The sequence below is a fragment of the Mastomys coucha genome, unplaced genomic scaffold, assembly GCF_008632895.1.
Source record: "Mastomys coucha isolate ucsf_1 unplaced genomic scaffold, UCSF_Mcou_1 pScaffold9, whole genome shotgun sequence".
In the NCBI taxonomy this organism is placed as follows: Eukaryota; Metazoa; Chordata; class Mammalia; order Rodentia; family Muridae; genus Mastomys; species Mastomys coucha.
The window spans coordinates 38262787-38276070 of NW_022196915.1; positions in this window are offsets into that span (position 1 = coordinate 38262787).

Genomic DNA, 13284 nt, shown 5'->3' on the forward strand with positions numbered 1-13284 from the left:
GAATTCTTGAGGAATCTCATATGGACAGTCCACTTATTACACAGTTGACTTATGAGAACGCTAACACAGCGTACAGAGCCACTATTCATCCACACAAGGGTATTTAGCTGGATATATTCACCTTTGTGCAGATATTGGGCCTTCTTATACAAGGGTTGCCCATGACTGCTGTGTTACAGGGAACTATAGTTCAAGCAACTCTGGCCCAAAGGCAGGAAAATAAAGGATTTATTAAATGTCAAAGTCTGAGTCATTTTAAGAATGATTGCCCTAAATCAAAACAACCCTGAGATTCCACCTCACACCAATCAGAATGGCTAGGATAAAAAAACTCAGGTGACAGCAGATGCTGGCGAGGTTGTGGAGAAAGAAGAACACTCCTTCATTGCTGGTGGGATTGCAAGCCGGTACAACCACTCTGGAAATCAGTTTGGTGGTTGCTCCGGAAATTGGACATAGTTCTACCAGAGTACCAAGCTATACCATTCCTGGGCATATACCCAAAAGATACTGCAACATGTAATAAGGACACATGCTCCACCATGTTCATAGCAGCCTAATTTATAATAGCCAGAAACTGGAAACAACCCATATGTTCCTCAAAAGAGAAATGGATACAGAAAATGTGGTACATCTACACAATGGAGTGCTACTCAGCTATTATAAACAATGAATTTATGAAATTCTTAGGGAAAATGGATGGATCTGGAGAATATCATCCTGAGTGAGGTAACCCAATCACAAAAGAACACACATGGTATGCACTCTCTGATAAGTGGTTATTAGCCCAGAAGTTCTGAATACAGGAAGAACAACCCACAAACCACAAGAAAGTCAAGAAGAAGGAAGACCAAAATGTGGACATTTCATTCCTTCTTAAAAGGGAGAACAAAATACCCATGGAAGGAGTTGCAGGGACTAACTATGGAGCAGAGACTGAAGAAAGTACAATCCAGCCTGATATAGCTGTCTCCTGAGAGGCTCTGACAGTACCTGATAATACAGAAGTAGAGGCTCACAGCCATCCATTGAACTGAGTACAAGGTCCCCAACGAAGGAGTTGGAGAAAGGAACAAAGGAGTTGAAGGGTTTGCAGCTCCTTAGGACAAACAACAATATGAACTAACTAGTACCCTCGGAGCTCCCAGGGACTAAACCACCAACCAAGGAGTACACATGGTGGGACTGATTGCTCTGGCAGCATGTGTATAGTAGAGGATTACAAAGTCAGTCATCAATGGGAGGAGAAGCCCTTGGCCCTGTGAAGGTTCTGTGCCCCAGTGTAGGAGAATGCCAGGGCCAATAAGTGGGAGAGGGTGGAGTGGCAAGCAGGGGGAAGGGGGAGACAACAGGGGTTTATTCTTGTTGTTTTTTGTTTTCTGTTTTTGTTTTTGGAGGGGAAACTGGGAAAGGAGAAATCATATGACATGAAAATAAAGAAAATATCTAATTAAAAAAAAAAAAAGAATGATTGCCCTAGGAAAACAAGGGCCACAAGCAGGCAGAAGTCAGGCAGTGCCCCGAGGACCTGTTCCTAATGCAGGAGAGGGAAACACTGGGCCAGAGAATGTAGATCCAAAAAAGGCATTCAAGGCAATACCTCGAGAAATGGGGAGGGGGGCAGCCCCAGGCCCCCGTTCTAAAACAGAAGGCAGTGTATGGGGCAATGAGGCTGCCACCCAGCCAAGTAAATCCATCTTTGAACTTCTCAGAGCAACCCCAGGAAGTGCAGGATTGGATCTCTATTCCACCTACCACACAGTATTAATGCCAGAAATGGGAGTTCAAATTCTGCCTACCAGAGTCTTTGGGCCTTTGCCCACAGAGACTTGGGGACTTCTAATGGGAAGAAGTAGTTCTATCATAAAAGGATTGCATATTTATCCAGGTGTTATAGATTGTGACTATCAAGGGGAAATTAGGATTATGGCTGCTTCCCCTCATGGTGTTATTACAGAACCTGCCAACCAGAGAATTGCTCAGCTCATTTTAGTTCCTTTGTACCCAATGCCTTTGAAATTTGTCAAAAATGAGAGAGGACAGAGTGGCTTTGGTTCCTCTGATGTGTACTGGGTCTGATTGATCACCAACAAAAACCTAATCTTAAATTACTTATTGAAGGAAAGTTTTGAAGGATTAATAAACACTGATGTGACCATTATGAGAGGACAAGACTGGCCCTCAACCTGGGCTTTGTCTGATACAATTACTCACCTCCAAGGAATTGGTTATGCCAATAACCCAAAATGAAGCTCTAAGCTTTTAACCTGGAGAGATGAGGAGGGTAATTCAGGACAAATCCAGCCTTATGTAATGTCAAATCTACCTGTTACCCTTTGGGGAAGAGATCTGTTGTCACAAATGGGCCTTGTCTTGTGTAGCCCTAGTGAAATAGCTAATAAACAGAGGCCAGAACAGGACATTAGAACATCTGAAGGCCCTAAGCCTCATCCTAATAGTAGAGGATCCCAGCAACCACATGGTGGCTCACAACCATCCGTAATGAGATCTGACGCCCTCTTCTGGAGTGTCTGAAGACAGCTACAGTGTACTTACATATAACAATAAATAAATCTTTAAAAAAATAAAAGGAGAAGCCTCTAAAAATGTAATTGATCATTGTTTACAAGCCTTTAATGTTATGGGTTTACCTAAAGTCATTAAGATAGATAATGAGCCATCTTACACTGGCAAAAATTTTATATCATTTTGTAAAGAATTTGGTATTGAACATAAAACTGGAATTCCTTATAACCCTATGGGACAAGGAATTGTTGAACATGCACACTGCACTCTGAAAAATTGGCCTTTAAAAACTAGAGGAGAATTATATCCTCCTAGATTTTCAAAGGCACACATTGCCTTTGTTTTATTTGTTTTAAACTTCCTGCAGACTGACATTAAAGGCCACTGACCTTTAATGACCCCCACTGGCATCCTAGCACTTCAAGTTTGTATGCCATGGTGAAAGGGTGAGATCCACTCACTAACACATGGAGTGGCCCAGGTCCTGTTTTAGTTTGGGGCAGAGGCTCCATGTCTATCTTTTCTCAGAAAGATGGGGCACAATGGCCGCCTGAAAGATTGGTCCAGCAGGTGGATGCACGTCCACAGTCTTCTTAGTAAATGTGCTTCAATTTACTGCTGAAAACTTTTTTCTTGAGAGCTGACAATTTCTTTGTTACTCTTGAGCACATCCTGCCTTCGTCTGAAAACTCACTCCCAGAGCACACAATCAAAGTTCGCTCACTCTCGGAGCACCTTCTCCTCACTCTCGGAGCACCTCCTCCCTTCACCTGAAAGCTCACTCACTCCAGGAGCTCAAAGACACTCTGGCTCAATCCTGGAGCTTCTAGCCTGGAAGTTACTGTTTTGCAACTGAATTGATGGCCTATTCTTGAGGCAAGGTTGTTGAAAAAGTTCCTAGTTTGGGAGCTGCTATTTTGTAACTCAATTGGGTGTCTAGCCCATCTGCCCATGGGCACACCAGCACTGCTACACGTGGACTTCAGTAAGAGTGAACTCCAAAGAGACTGTGACAGTTTGACATCACAGGTGCTAAAGGCATGTTGTGGCATTGTCTGTACAGGAATAAGGTGCATCATGAAAACCTACATTCAGCGAATAGGTCTCTGGTACTCTCAACCTAAGACAGGGTCACTTGCCGAGTTGCTGTGTTTTATAAACATGGAAATATCCCAGTTTGTAGAATACAAACTAGCTGCACCTGATTTCCAAAGACGGGTAAGAGAGTTGCCAGTAGATATTTAACTGCAAGCGAGGTTGCCAAGGCACCGTGAAAATTCCCATGCAAGACTATGGTGCATGATTATGCCCTAGTCCAGCTAATTTTTAATAAACAGGGAGGAACTGTAATATCCTCCATTAGCCAAGCCATCCGACACACTGCCAGCCTCCACCTGGAAGCCGCTATCCCACCTGGGGAGCTAAACAAAGGCTCTCTGTGGACTGTCACCTCTCTTCGAAGCAGCAGCTTAGAAATCCACCCACCGAGCTACGAGAACGCCCACAGCTGGAAGGTATATGAGTTGCTGAGACACTGGCACCAGAGATCTACTGCAATCTTTACGTTATGCAAATATCATGGAACCTAGAGACTTGCTTTCGTTTCTGTACTTCCTATATATACCTGATCAGTAAAGTTTGAACTTTGATCAGAATACTTGTCTTGGTTTCATTTCTTCCTCCCCGAATTTCTAACCTATTTTTTCAGGTCCCTGTCCTCCACCCGGGAAGAATCCAGTTCGTGAAGCTGCAGGCAGCTTCATCTGTTGTTGCCCAATAGCTTCCTGCAAAGCTATTTGCCCCTCACCAGTTAGTTTGCACCCCCCTTGAGAAATAAAGTGACTACACACATCTTATATATTTAGAATAAACAAATTTTTTACTTTTTCTAATTATAATTTCAAGAAAAAAAAGCATTTCTCACTTGCTGAACCCAAGAAACACAATTGCAGAGGTTTTCTAGAAAAAAAAAACAGCCATCAGCTTACTTGTCATAGAACTTGAGAAGTTGCTGGCCTCTTTAAAAGCAGCTTTTTTCCAACGGTGCTTGACTCCCACCTACAGTGCAGGGTAACTTATCAGTTTCTGCTGTGCAAATTGAAACTACCTTCTAAATAAGTTAAACTAAATCAAGGGATGGATAGCCAGCAGATAGAGTTTAAACCATTTTGCTTTTTCAACATAAAACATAGAACAGTCATTCAAATAACAAAAGAAAAACAGACATAAATTGATACATGGACAGATTGGTACACCAAGGACAGACAATACACAAGAAGGAAGAGAACTTGATGTAACCAGAATTAAGGATATCTCCAGGAGGAGCCAGAGAGGAACCAGGATGTCTCCTGATTTCCTCCTGTCCCCAGGAGAACTCTGAAATCCATTTTCCTTCTCTTTTGCTAAAGTGTCCTGGATAGGGCACAACTACTTTTCTAAAACCTATTCTCACTTTCTCTCCTTTCTCATGTCCTTTGAATATTTACCATCCCTATTTCTGGGAACCATACACAGCATAAATCGACTTAAGCTAAGAAATTTTCTAACATCTGGTGTTTTGGGTTTTTTGTTTTGTTTTGTTTTGGTTTGGTTTGGTTTTTTTTTTTTTTTTTACACCTCTCTCCCCTGATGCAGCTCATGGCTGTGGACAAATGCCTATATGGAATTGCCCTATCCCAATTGCACTCTCATCCCCTAGGTGAATTCGGCGCCAGGTCAACAACTACTCAGCCTGGACTGTATCCTTTTTTAATGCACCTCCTGCAACAACAGCCTGCAAAAAATAAAATTTACTGCCAGTGCTAGCATTAGTGCTGTATGCTACTTACCACAATGCAGGATACTGTTACTTCTTCTGTTTTCTGTGGAACACCACCAAGACAGCATTTCTCAGTTGATCCTCCCCTGGTTTTCAGTAGCTGTCCAGCAGCCATGGATTAACCTAGGTGACCTGAAAAGGGGGCTGGAAATGGAAAAGGATGTGTTCAGGAGAAAGATGAAGCCAAGAAAAAGTTTCTGATCAAGCCCAAGGTTTAATATTCAGCACTGTGTTTATATAAGGAAAGGCCACAGACCTATCCTTTGTTTCAGTTGGATTGAGTTTGAACTCCTGTAGGAAATTGCAAATGTCACTCCAGCTAGGGTGTAAAACCATCTGGTGTTTGTTTAGCTTACCCAAGGCTAGGGAAAGGGCACATCCCTGGATGGTTCAGGGTGGAATCTCACAGCTCTTAAGTGACACCTCCACTGCTTTCACACAAAGTTCTTGCTAGTAATGTTAGCCATAATCTGCTCTTTTTAAGATATCATTTTATGTGTATAGGTATCGTGCCCTCATGTATGTCTGAGAACCATGTGTGTATAGCGCCCTCAAAGGCCAGAACAAGGAAACAAGTGTCTTGGAACTGAAGTAATGATGATTGTGAGCTGTCATGTGGGTGCTAGGAGTGGAGCTCCAATCCTCTGGAAGAGAAGCCAGGGCTCTTAACCTCTGAGCCATCTCTCCAGTCCCACTGTCCTCCCTAAGAAGGAATACCAGAAATCAAAAGGGGAGTCAATGATGCAAACTCTTGTAGAAAATATTGAATCCAAAATGGAGGGACCCTGGATGTTGTGTTTTTACAAAGCAGCCATCCAAAAGCAATAAAAACAAATTTCCAGTTATCCAAAATTAGTGACTTGTGAAAAATAAGCTGACTTCTTCAATTAAACAGACATTCTCTGAGGAAACCTTGAGATTCCTAAAGATCCTGGAAGAGCACAGAACAATGAACAAGTTGCTGTTGTTCCAGAGAGACGCTACTCCTGGGGCTGCAAAAAACTGCAGGACACCTGATTTAAGAAGTTGAAAATTTAGAGAGTATTAATTTTTTTAATTATAAAAACAATATACATTCAATACAGACACTTGGAAAAATCAGAAAATAAATAACACTTTTTAATGTGTTTGTTCATTTGTTTGTCTGTTTGTTTTCCAATATAGGGTTTCTATATGTAACCCTGGCTGTCCTGGACCTCACTCTGTAGACCAGGCTGGCCTTGAATTTAGAATTCTGCCTAACTCTGCCTGCTGAGTATTTAAAACATATTATCACCACCACAAGAGGAAAACACATGTTCTTTCCACTGAAGATCCTTATGTAATAACACACTGAAAGGAAGTGAAAGGAGCCCAAATCGTGAGTCACACTTCAGAGCTGAGAAACTCAAACAAGGGAAGGGACCCGATGGGGGACATCCTAGATTTATACCCTGAAATTCTTTCTTTTGTATAACTTTAGTTATCCTGAAACTCACTATGTTGACCAGGCTGGCCTCAAACTCATAAATGTCTGCCTGCCTTTGCCTCCTGGGGGCTGGAATTAAAGGCATGCACCACCACATGCTGCACAAACTTTCTTCATAGTATATTTTCAAGGTAAGCATGAAATAAAAGAGAGACATCTTTTCTGAATCTTCTTTTACCTCTTTTATAGAAATACCATCATCTTATTTCCTTCCAACTTCCAAAAAATGCCACTGTGCCTTCCTCTGTAGGAAATGCCCTAGGTAAGGGAATGGTCATTGTTCAACTTCTTCATCAGCAAGGCACACATTGCACCACTGTAAGCCACCAAAAACCTTCTCCAGGGTTTCCTATGAGCTGATGACTAGGAGTCTGTCCTTTAAGGAACCTGGCCATCCCAGGCTGTGGTCCCCACTGAGCAGAAAGACTTATGAAAATTAGGGTATTGCTTAGAGCATTAAGGCACAGTGAGATGAAGGAGAAGTGTGGGGGGACTCATTGTACATGATGTGTGTGATGTGCCTGTTTGTAAAGGTCTCACTCCCCACAGAAGTGAATTTATTCCAGCAGTTTTCACTTGAATTTGTTGATTGTTTCTCCAAGAGCATTCTGGTCTTAAGTTTTGTAACCACACAAAGAGTGTGTTTCTCCACAATAGTCTTTGAGATGACATCCTTAAAGTGAACACTGAGCAACATAACCATGCTGTTTTGTTGATCTCTGATCGGAAGTACAAAAGAACTGGTTAGGAAAAACAGGTTAATATAGTGGCCCACAATTCCTAGAGAAAGTTTTAGCAGAAATTCCTGGGTGTCTGTACCATCAGTGAACTCGGGGACTGGAACACACCTCTATAGTACAATGCTGAACTCCATCTCCTCACACTGAAACTCATTCTTTGCTGCGGCTGCAGCCACCTTGTAAAGAAATGAGGAAGAAAAACTTGCAGATGGAAATTGTTAAAGAACTCATGGGCAGGAGGAATTGGTCAGCATTTAAAAGCACCTGTTGCATAATCATGACAACCAAAGTTCAGATCCCAGCACACACGTAACAAGTTAGATATCTCCCCACACCTATCATCTCTGCTCTAAGCATCAAGGAGACAGGAGGACCTTCCAGTTTGCTGGCTTCCAGCCAAGTCAAACAAACATTGAGTCTCAGGTTCAAGAAACCTTGCCTCAGAGAAATAGGCAGAGTGATAGTAAAGGACACCTGATGTCTTCCTAAACATGGGTAGATACAAGCACTTGCACAGGCACACACACACACACACACACACACACACACACACTATTTTAAAAACCCATTGGGCTAGAGAGATGGCTCAGCAATTAAGAACACTGATAGCCCTTCCAAGAGGACTTGGCACCATTGATTCCTAGCACCATTGTAGCTAACAACCATCTGTAATTCCAATTCCAGGAAACCAAATCCCTCTTCTGCCCTCTGCTGACCCCAGCCACATACATTGTGAATATATCATGTAGGAAAAACACTCATGACGGGTTCCTTCAGGTCTGTCTGGGCCAGTGCTCTGAGCAAATCTTGGCCACAAATTTTGCAGCCAGCCCCACAACACCTAGATAAAGCTATACTCCCGGGTGCTCTAACATACCCAGGATCAGAGGATCAAAGGTGAGGAGGATGCATCTGTCTCAACACTGGGAATAACAGGGACCAACAGGACCCAGGCACACAGGAACTCGGCCAGCCCAGTGACACAGATTGCTTCCAGTCTGTCTGGGCCAGTGCTATGAGCAGACCATGGGCATACATTTTGCAGCCAGCCCTACATCACCCAGAGGAAGCTCAACTCTCAGGTGTTCTAACAAGCCCGGGATTACAAGATCCCAGAATCACAGGAACACAGAGATGGCTTCACTCTAGGAGTTCTGACACAACCAGGATCACAGGAAGGACAGGCTCCAGTCAGATTTAGCAAGGGCAGGTAGCACTAGAGATACCCAGATGGTGGGAGGTAAGGGGCAAGTGTAAGAAAATAAGCAACAGAAACCAAGGTTACTTGGCATCATCAGAACCTTATTCTCCCACCATAGAAAGTCCTGGACACACCATCACACCAGAAAAGCAAGATTCAGATATAAAATCATTTCTCATGATGATGATACAAGACTTTAAGAAAGACATAAATAACTCCCTCAAAGAAATGCAGGAGAACACAGATAAGCAGCTAGAAACCCTTAAAAAGGAAACACAAAAAAAATCCCTTAAAGAACTACAGGAAAACTCAATTAAACAGGTGAAGGACATGACCAAAACCACCCAGGATCTAAAAATGGAAACAGAAACAATAAAGAAATCAGAAAGAGAGACAACCCTGGAGATAGAAAACCTAAGAAAGAAATCAAGAGTCATAGATGCAAACATCACCAACAGACTACAAGAGATAGAAGAGAGGATCTGGGGGTCAGAAGACACCATAGAAAACACTGACATAACAGTCAAATAAAATGCAAAAAGCAGAAAGATCCTAACCCAAATCATCCAGGAAATACAGGACACAATGAGAAGACAAAACCTAAGGATAATAGGTATAGAAGAGAGTGAAGTAAATATCTTCAACAAAATTATAGAAGAAAACTTCTCTAACCTAAAGAAAGAGATACCCATAAACATACAAGAAGCCTACAGAACTCCAAATAGACTGGACCAGAAAAGAAATTCCTCCCATCATATAATAATCAAAACACCAAATGCACTAAACAAAGAATTTTAAAAGCAGTAAGAGAAAAAAGCCAAGTAACATATAAAGGCAGGCCTGTCAGAATTACACTAGACTTCTCACTGGAGACTATAAAAGCTAGAAGATCCTGGGCAGATGTCATACAGACCCTAAGAGAACACAAATGCCAGCCCAGACTACTATAACCAGCAAAACTCAATCACCATAGAGGGAGAAACCAAGATATTCCATGATAAAACCAAATTCATAAAATATCTTTCCACAAATCCAGCCCTACAAAAGATAATAGATGGAAAACACCAACATAAGGAGCAAAACTACACCCTAGAAGAAACAAGAAAGTAACCTTTCAACAAACCCACACAAACTTAATTCTACCTTGAACATCAAAAATAACAGGAAGTATCAATTACTTTTGCTTAACATCTTAATATGAAAATTAATATGACCAACATATCCTAACTGATTGAAATCCAAAAATATGAAGAATTGGAAATTTGTTGGCTGTCATCCAGTGGTCTCTCTAATTTGGTAATTGGAGAAAGAGGTCCAATATTGTACAATCAATATACACTTCCTGCTTGTTTGTACGTGACAGTGTCTTGATGTGTACCACATAATGATCTTGAAATTATGCTGCTCCTATCTCAGCCTCTCTATTAGTAAGATTGTTTATTTGATGTTTTTACACTATACTATGTTTTTCAGAACAGAGAACATATTTCAAAAGTATTTATATAGCCAAAAGAAACATAGACAGTTAACTTGGGAGGTGGCTTGTAAGAGAATTACAAAGAGTGAGACTGAATGCTTTGCTTGGTGTTTGTAACTATTGTATCAAGTTTGAAGAAGAGGACTTTATAAGTTACTCTTTCTCTGAGATAAATGCTTTTCAAAATCATCACAGCCAATGAGCCAGATTCTTACCCTCACCTAATGTCTGTGCCACCCTCCAAGCAGAACTGTTGTTCATTGAAACAGTTGGTGAATGACTTTATGGATAGACCGTCTTAATACACACACCATTTCTTAAACATATGTAACCTCTTCTCTGTGGGCTGAGAATGAAGACACTCACTCAAGTCAAATAGCTTTGACCATAGCAGGAAGTCTGTATCCATAAATCATGCCTACAATTCATTCCTTGGTGCAGCAGAACTGTCAACTCTCAGCTTAGCTACAATGGAGGTAAAATCATTTGGTGATGAGAGGGTCATTGAAGTACAGTCTTATTACAATGAAGGCTAATGTCTAAAAATTGTTATTTTGGGCTTGTCCAAGATTTTAAGAGCCAAGATTTTAAGCTCTACTAAATACAAAACAAACAAACAAGCAAAAAGACTTTATATATTTATGTTCATTTAAAAAATACTAGTAGTTATATATTATCTTAAAATATACAGGTAATATGTTTGGGGTTATTTAAAATTTATATTGAGAAAAACATGTATTTCTTTATGTCACTATTGCTGTAGACAAGCATCTACTTAAGACTGTTCAATTATTGTTTTATATCAAACAACTTTTATAATACTCATTTTTATTGTTACAGTATTTTATAAATTTTAAAGAATATGACAAAATAAAAAAAAGGCATTGAAGATATTGAAGGGGGGTCTCTGGGAGGAGTTGGGGTACAAAAGGGAAAGAAGAATGTGATGTAATTTTATTTACTTAAAATATGTTTTTAAATATTAACAAATTCAGATAAATTGAAATCATGTATCTTTTCTCATCATAATGCAATTAAATTTAAATCAATAAAAAAAGGAAAAACACTCATACATATAAAATAAAAAATGAAAAATATAAGAGACCTGCATATGAGAAAAAATATGTGTCTTTCTGAGTGTGGCTTATCTCAGTCAACATGATGATTTCTACTGTTCTCCACTTTCCTACAAATATCATCATTTCATTTTCCTTTCTGATTGCACAAAATTCTACTGGTCGTGTTGTGACCCACTGTCTTTGTCAGTCTGTTGTTGATAGACATCAGGCTGCTTCCACTTCCTGGCTCTCCTGCACAGATCGGCAGTAAGTATGGCTGAACAAGTATCTCTGTAGTGTGTCTTCAGGACATAGGCCATGCGTGCTGTAGCTAGGGAATACAGTAGGCCTATCTCTGCTTCTTTCTAGTTTCCACAGTGGTTCACAATTTGGCATTGCCACAAGTGGTAAATACAAGTTCCCCCTTTCCCTTCACCATTAAACTCAAATCCTTGTAGCAATAGGTTTTGTCACTTGTTTTCTTCATGGCAGGCCTGCTGACTAGGAAAAGAAACAACTATTATGACGGCCTTAGCTATTATGAAAATGTAATTAAAATATCTCTGAGTTAGATCCCACCCCGACTACAAAGTGAGTGCCAGGACAGCCAGGACTGCATTGAGACCCTGTTTCAAAAGCAACACAAAACAAAATGAAGCAAAACAACAAACTAACAAAATAGCCCCACCCCAACCCAACAGCTTAAGGGTCCATGTCACCCAGGTCACTATGACTAGCATCAAGGAACCAGGAAAAACATAAGCCTTGTTTCCTACTGGCAGGTAATATAAGCTGACATGGACCACATGGAAATCAGTGTGGCAGTTTCTCCACAATCTACCATCTGATCCAGCAATACCACTGTCAAGCATATGCCCATTCATCATAGATAGATAGATAGTTCCATTCAGATAGAAAAAAAAGCCAACTTTTCAAGAAATGGTTGGAAGTGTACCAAATCTTAAGTGAAGTACTCCAGGCTCAGTGAGACAAGGGTCATGTGCTCTCTGAGATGTAGACCTTAGCTTCTAATATTAAGTGTGAGGACTTATGTTAGTGCATGTGAGTATAGAATAAAAGACAGAAAAGGGCCACCAGGGAAAAAGGCTGGAGTTCTGGTCTGGTGGGTAAAGAATTTGTAACACCACTGTTCCCCCACTTTACACCTGGCGGCTTGTTCTCACTGACCTTGATGTGGCCGTCTCCTGCCTACGTGACTTCTACTATTTGCCCTGTTTCTGTATACTATATAAGCCTGATTTTCACTTTGTACAAATTACATTCAGATACCACACTCCCTTGTGTCATTTCTGTTTGTCACTCATCAAATTCTTTGCCCACCAGGCCAAAACTTTTATCACCCCATGGAACAAGGGGTCCCCCAAGCAACCCAGTCCGTGACCGAAAGAACTCTGTCCCAGGAGAGTGATGTTGTCAACCCCACTCTAGAGCATGGGGTGTCTGTGATCCTGGCTAGAAGCCAATGAAGTCTTAAATGACTGTTTACAAGGGATAGCAAGCCCAGTCCAGGTGTTCTGATTGCACACAGGCCTCCTTGTTTGGCTGAGTCACCCTGCTCCCAGGTAGAAAAGTTGTGGATATGGCTAGAGCATGTGACTGGAGAGGCTACAAATGGTAGCGAGAAAGTGACCACAGAATACAGGGCAGGAAAATGCCATGGTCTACAGGGTTGGTGGTGGTGTTTCATTGGTTTGTATTTTGATTTTGATTTTGGAGACAGGGTCTCAGATATTCAGAGCTAGCTTCAAATTCACTGTATAGCCCAGACTGGCCTCATCCTCTTGTCTCTACCTCAAGACACTGGGATTATGGGATGCTCTGTCTATGCAGTGCTAGGGATTGGACCCAGGATTTTGTACATGGTAGGCAAGCACTGCTAACTATGTTCTGCTGGAAACAGCTTTCCAGCCTGCTTTCTCTGTTCTAAGTTTTTTTTTGTTTTTTTTTTGTTTTTTTGTTTTTTTGTTTTTTTTTT